We start from the raw sequence: 7,812 nt of genomic DNA on the forward strand, positions 1-7,812 counted from the left end.
AAGCCCATTGGATTTTTGTATGCCCATCAAAATTGGTTAATTTGGGCTACATATTAGTCCAGTTTTTCATTGAAAATATGTTTTAAGCTAATAAATGGGCGATCAACGATCCTCCAAGCTTGAGCAGGTTATATTTTCATGGACTAATTTTACCATCTCTAGAACCAACGAAGCTCACTAACTTTGCCAATGTTGTCCGAATTTAACCACGTGTCGCGTCGTATATAGTCTCAACACCTTCCACCAAAAGATAGGTATACCTAAACATGTTAAATACCATTGATAGAGACTCATAAATCTCATAGACTTATACCTCCAAAAGAGGCAAAGCAAGTCTTTATGGGGAAACATGATATTTAAGGGATCGTACACAAAAATACACTTATATATACAATATAATTTTTTATTGAGGGAACACCCTCATCCCCTCGTAGATCCGCACTAGCTCTATAGCTTCTTATAAGTCGCACGTCGTATTGTATGTCCATTAACATGTCAAACACTTTGTTGCCTCCAAATGAGTCTCAACTAATTACAACTTGTGTTATGAGCATCAAGAGTAAATTTCTCAGATGGTCACTCAATCTAGGAAAATCGACTAATAAAATTATTTATATCAATAAAGTCATTTAATTTATATTTCTTCGTTTTAAAAAAAGTGTCTCTTTTCTCTTGGCAATTCTTTAGTTTTCAATTTTCTACTTGACATGTTTAAGACCACAAGATTGAAAATAATTTAGTATATATATATATATTAGACTTCATGTCAATCAACATGTGACAAACAAATTAAAACAGAGTGAATATCGGAATCTATAGATTTTGTCCAAACTAATTTGTCAATAAAAGTAGCATCTTTTTGGAGTTTGGTAAGGGGACAGCTTTGATAACAACTCAACAATTAAGAAAGAAGCAAATATATTTGAAATTAGTGCTAATAATAAATTAACAAAGCTACTGATTAATTAGTTAAGTGATGATTGCATTGATTCCTAACAGATAATGGTGGCATGCATACCCCTTTTTTTTGTACTTTTCTTAGATTTAAATAATTTTCATTCAATTAAATCACTACATTCGTAATATAATAAAATATATTTGCGTTTAATATTTGTATATCAATATCTTACTAACACTATGTAATTCTTTCCATCTGTCCTAGCTTTGGTAGACAGAGTTACCTGATATATGTTGCTGATGGGAGGTGGTAAATATTCTGTAAATTAATTAAGATGTGCAAAAATTGACTCAAACACCACGATCATAAAAAGAGAAAAAATAATCAACACTCTTGCATATTCGTTTATCTCGTAATTATGATTAATGGGCTTATGGACTGACATCGGATAAATGATAAATAACTTGTTAAAATATGTTGTTTAAAAAAAAGGGCAATATATTTATTAAATTGAGACAAGAATTAGCAGCATATAATCCCTATTATTGGCTACATGTAAGTGTTGAAAGTTTCAAAACTCTTTTTCTCTCTTTTTTTCATCTTGAAGACCTCAAATTTGCATGTGCATGAGTCTCCTTGACCTCTCAAAGTTGCTTTACGAAAGTATATTAATGTATATAAATTGGATTTAAGATTTTAATTTTTTTTTTAATAAAACATGAGAATTTAATGAGTTTAATTTGTGATAGATTATTTATATATATTAAGTAAAATTTGTATATTAATACAAGTTATCATGTGTGTGAATTTTTTACTTGAATTATCACCAAATGTTTATTAAAACATATCTCAACTATCAATTGTACATTCACTTTTTCTACCAGTAACATCAACATTGTTTAAGTAGAAAAAGTAAACAACTGATAATTGAGGTGTATTTTGGTAAATATTTGATGATAGTTTGGATAAAAAATTATACACCTGATAATTCCTGTATGAAAAAATAAAAATATTATAGGTGTATTTTTTTATCCACCAGTCTATAAATACAAGAATTCTACTTAAACTAGCCTTCATATTGTTATAATCATATACATCCCTATACTAGTTATTCTCATAACAATATTGCATCATATTGACCATATTTTCTAGGGAACTAATCTTTCATATTATGTTATAATTATACTTCTTATGTTTCAATTTATATGATGTATTTTTTCTTTTAATCCGTTTAAAAAAGAATGATATATTTTCTTATTTGATAAATATTTAATGACACTATCAACTTTTTCCTGAGTTTCACTTATTTGGCAAAAAAATCACAAAAATGTACTCCCTCTGTCCAACAATAGTTATCCACTATTCACTTGACATATGAATTAAGGAGGAGTCAATAATAGAGGTGATTTAACCAAATCACTCTTATTAAATATAAGTCATTTAAATATTAAAAAATGAATAGTATTTAATAGCAAGGGTAAAATAGAATAAAATGATAAATTACTCGTTGGTTTTATAAATAGAATAAGTATTGTTGGATATCCCAAAATAGTATAGAGGATAAGTAAAGATGAACGGAGAGAATATTATTCTGTTTTGTAAAAAATCATTTATGTTAAGAATCATTTTTAAACATTGGAAATGTTTTTCATATTTATTAAATTTTGTATCAAATTCAAACTATACTATATAAATTGAAATAAAAAAAATATTTTTTTATAATATTATATTAATATAACAATAAAAAATATATCGAAATAAATGATACTGCTATAGAGAAATCTGGCTATATCATTTTGTGTGCTAGAGAAGGAGAGATATATAGAAGAGCAGACAAAAAGCATCTTATTGTTTACATGAGTTTTTGCCCAAAAAGAAAAAAATCATCCAACCAAAGCCTGTTAATGTTATCTTTGGCCAATCCCAACACAAATGTTGTGTGAGAGTTAGTAATATTTCTTTATTTTTAATCAAAAATATTAAATACGAAGTTTAGTGAATTGAGAATTGTATTTTTTCAATAATATGAGCATTAATAGTAGTTCGACTCATATTAATTTACTTAGGGAGATTATAAAAGTTACTTAGATGTAGATAAATAAAGAGGAATTTTACTACTTATAGAAAATAGTTCATTTCGAATTTCAACATCGATAAAGTTTTCAAATGAGCATATCAATATGTCAATATATATGGACAGGTCATTGACTCGCTCATAAATTACTTCGATTGAAATGGTAGACTTGAAATGCGCTAAAAAAGGGTCATAATTTTAATTCGTCGAATTCTTACTACTAAGTTTTAATTATCGTATTTATTCTTTTATAATTTTCTGCTACCTAATAAAACTATTTTTTTCCCTTCATTATAGCTAATGTATAACAAATCAAATTAAAAAAATTGGCAAAATTTCTCATTAATCAATTTGAGCTACATATTAACACAATTTTTTTATGAACTAAAATTAAATGAGTTACAAATAACAGATCAATAATCTTGAGCTACATATTAACTCAATATTTTATGAACTAAAATAAACTAAGTTAACAAATTAACATATTACTAATCAACTCAAATTAAACATATTGAATGAAATATATTTTTATAATATAATTTTATCCTTAAATATAAATATCGAATATCGGAAATCGAAAAGAAGAGTAAGCATAGAAAGAGAATCCTACCACATGACTGTAGTTCTCAATTGTGTCAGCGTTAAACTCGCCTCTTTGCAATGCACACATTTATAGACAGAATGGGGCAGATGCACCATGTGTTCGACTTCCAAATTATATCATAATAAATTTAATTATTTAGGTTCAAAATTTATTATTTATATTTATTTTATGTTTTTTCTAAAAAAATAAATAAATGACATGATACAAAATAAACATTTAAATTTGGTTTTAGTTGACTGACTAAACAAACTTTGAGGTTACATATCTTGGGTATCATAACTTAATCTCAACTGACAATTAGTCATTCCAACTCGTTGTTTTTGTGTTTGTAGACATTTAATGTTGATGTGACATATAAAATTTGGAGGTGTCTGCGTAATCATTTTATAAGTTGAAGTGTTCAACTGACAATTAAACATTCCAAACTCATTGCTATTGTGTATCGTGGACACCCAATGCTGACGTGACATATAAATTTTGGAGGTATTTAGATAATCATTTATAAGTTGAAGTATCCAACTGACACAATATGCGATAAATTAAGATATCAGTGCATATTCAAAACTGAAATATTTAATTGTTAATTAAAATTAAATATAGATATATAGTATACCCATTATATTTTAAGCCAAAGTCAATTTGACTCATAACTTGTATACAAAATCTTCCCGATGAATTCAAGATTCTTGTTCATGAATAGATAATATCGATATATTCATTATTATAAGCTAAATGTTGCATATAATGCATAGTAAAACACAAGAAACTTAGGTGATTTAATTTCTTTTAAAGATCACAATATTCCCTAGTTTTAGATCGTGGCATTTATTTCATAACCCAAATTGACATTTACTTTGTAAAAGCATTTTTTTTCCTTCACATATAGTGTCAAATAAAATATTTTAGATTGTCTTCATCACTAATTATATTGTGCTTATTTTTTTTTCTAGTTTTTTTCTTTTGATAATAAGATATATGAAGAATGACTTTTTGATCTGTTTCGTCTAGTAATTAAGACTACGTAGACATCGACATTGTAAAAGCATATTCCATAATGGTTCTTTGTCTCTATAATTTTAACAAGAAGACAATAATTAATAAACTAGTATCCAAATTTATTATGTGGTCAAACTATGTTATTTGGAAATTCCCAATTACGTGGAGTAACCGTTTGAGAAAGAAACAAATTAAAAGCATGCATACTCTATGACCTTAGCTTGGTCGGCATTAATTAATATTAATCTCTTTATTTTATATGTAATTGTGTTATCAATCCTTTAATCATGAGAATAACTTCTACATTATGATGTAACTAGTAGTCCTTCATATATTTCATTTTATGTAATACGTTTATATACATAGTTTATGGTACTAATTGTCCTTTTTTTTTATCGATCTTAAATCCATATGAATTTGTCTTTTGGCTTATGCTGCATTTTTCGAACTATAAAGTGTACGTACATATCATGTGAACTTATATGGTGTCTGATAGAATTTTTCACTTTCCTCTTCTAATTTGTATGTCTAATATGGGATTCGCTTAATTAAAGTCACGTGTAGATCTTTTTTAGAAGCTTGTCAGCCTAAACATATTTTTCCTTCTTAACCCATCCTCACTCGGCCACCCTCTATTACGGAGCGCGTCACGTTCTGGCTCTTATATCATATTTGTCATATCCGGAATTCATGGAACATATCGTTTTCTTTGGGCCTATGCCCGCATGAATTTGTCTTTTGTGTTATGTCACATTGAGCCCCAAAAGGCAAAACCGTATGTATCATGTGGATTTGTATTATGCTTTATATATAAAACTCTCATCTTTTCTGTCTCATTTCGATGTGAGATTCGTCTAAGATGTCATGTGCACCTCATTTTAAGAAAACTTGTTATTCTAGAAGTTTGTCAATCATGCTTGACTCGGCCTTTCATCGGGGGATCACAATTTGTTTAACAAAGACATTATACTAAATTTGAAAAGTATTTAACTTTAAATTTGGTTTTATTTAAATGACAAGCTTTTTATATATAGCCTAGAAAATTTAATATATAGCATATCTAACTATAGACAAAGAGTGCTAGAATTTTAAATTAATGAATAATAATTTTTTTAAAAAAAGTTATGATTCAATTAAACTCGTATGTCCACTCATCCACACCTATCGAGTTGATATAAACTCAATACATTTAATTAATTAATTAATTACCTCTTTCCTCCGCCTATCTCATCACGATTATTTGAATTATTCAATCATCATCCTCATATAAATTATTGAAAACAACTTGTCCTTTTGGATAGTCTCTAATTTTCCCCTACTTATTTGCTTAAATCAGTTATTCATGTTTTTTCCAAAATTTCAACAATTTCCCTCTAAATTCCACACAATCAACATAAATTCATGCACAATATCGGGTTCATGATTTAGACACGTGTCAACTTACGAAAGGATGTGAAAATATTTTTTTACAATAACCGTAGAGAAGTATTGAAAACATCCTTGAACTTACATGTGAATTATTAGTTTCATTTTCGAATTATTAACAGCCTTAAAAACATTCATCTTACTTGACTAACTCAACTTAAATATACCCCGAATCATCCACATCGCATAGCAAGTGGTCTCAAAGTACTCTTGTAAGAGTGTGAAACTCTTATTTAAAAATAAAATAAAATAAAAAAAATAATAAAAAAATAAAAAATAAAATAATAATAATAATAAAATAATAATAATAATAATAAAAAAAAAATAATAAAAAATATATATATATATATATATATATATTGAATGGTCTATATATGCCAAAAAAACTTTTGCTCCCTCCATTTTAATTTATTTGACTTAATTTAAAATACGAGGATCATACTAATTATTATTCGATATGAATATGAACATAAATTTTTTTCATTTTTCAAAATAAAATTTACATATTTTAAAATTACATAAAAGATGCTATTAAAAATTCATAATATTTTAAAAATTATAGTATAAAATATTCTTTGACCATTAAAATAGTACTCCCTCCGTCCCATAATAACTGATCACTTTCCATTTTGCACGATACTTAAGAAATCATAAATAAAATGATCAATTTGACCAATTTACTCTTCATTCATATTGATAGATATCAAAATAATTTATGATGATACAAAAGGTATAAATACTGAAAAGCGAGTGAGAACAAAAGTACTAAGGGAGTAATTAAGTATTTAATGAACTCTTTGAAAAAATAAATTTTAGGAACTTTAATTTTTTTAAGCTTCCAAATAGAAATTACGGGAACATTAAGCATGATGATGATATTAATTATAAGGATAAAATAGAAAAAAATTGATTAGTTTTATCTTAATTTAATAAGTGATCAAATAATTTGGGACAAATATAAAAAGGTGATCAGTTAAGAAAATCATCAATTAATATAGAACAGAGAAATAACAAAACGAAAGTTGAGGATAACTCTTTTTTTGACCTATATTCCTGATTAGGAATAAAGACAACCAAATTAAAATAAAGGAATTACAACATTTAATGTAACATGCTATAAAGAAATTTAAGAAAACCTTAACCAATCAAGTAACAAATGCATGAAGAAAAAAGCTAAGTTTATTGATTGAGACTATGCCAGGAATATGGACAAAAAGTCAAAAAGCGTTGAACATATTAATACTATAAAACAAATAAGATTTATTTTATAAATTTATAAAAGAATTTCATAAATATAATCGTATTTTAACCTATTAATAACAACAAATTATTCCTTCGTAAAACATATATAAGTGAAAGTCGAAAAATATGAATTCAAGTTTATTAATCATATTTCTTCATTTAAAATCATCTCAGGCTAACGTTATACAAATAAAAAAATAATTAAATTTTGAAAATTACTTATTAAAGTTCTTTATATTTTAAATATAAATGCATTACTATGATTAAAAATGTATTTTCAATTAATTGGTATTACCTGTATATATAGATCACTAATTTTTCATTGATTTTATATTATTGTTCATCTTTCATAACAACTTTCTGCGATTAACATCTTCATTCACCATGATTTCATACATTTGGACCGATCGATATAGCTAGAGGTCCACACAAGACATGACCACACTTATAACCTCAAGGAACAACTTTCCCTAATTTATTTATTGACATATGCAACTTGTACTTTTTAGTGGATGTGACTAGATAATCTTATCTAACCGTTGAAACAGATAATACATATATATACATATATAT

At 26.4% G+C, this 7,812-nt stretch overlaps 1 protein-coding gene across 1 annotated transcript in view; it reads right to left on the reverse strand.

The window, feature by feature from the left end:
* The window catches only part of LOC125841478 (uncharacterized), a 181,000-nt gene that overhangs the window by 82,996 nt on the left and 90,192 nt on the right, over positions 1-7,812 (reverse strand). The gene's annotated exons all lie outside the window — the stretch shown is intronic.

Source organism: Solanum stenotomum, chromosome 10 (genome assembly GCF_019186545.1).
Source record: "Solanum stenotomum isolate F172 chromosome 10, ASM1918654v1, whole genome shotgun sequence".
NCBI classification, from domain to species: Eukaryota; Viridiplantae; Streptophyta; class Magnoliopsida; order Solanales; family Solanaceae; genus Solanum; species Solanum stenotomum.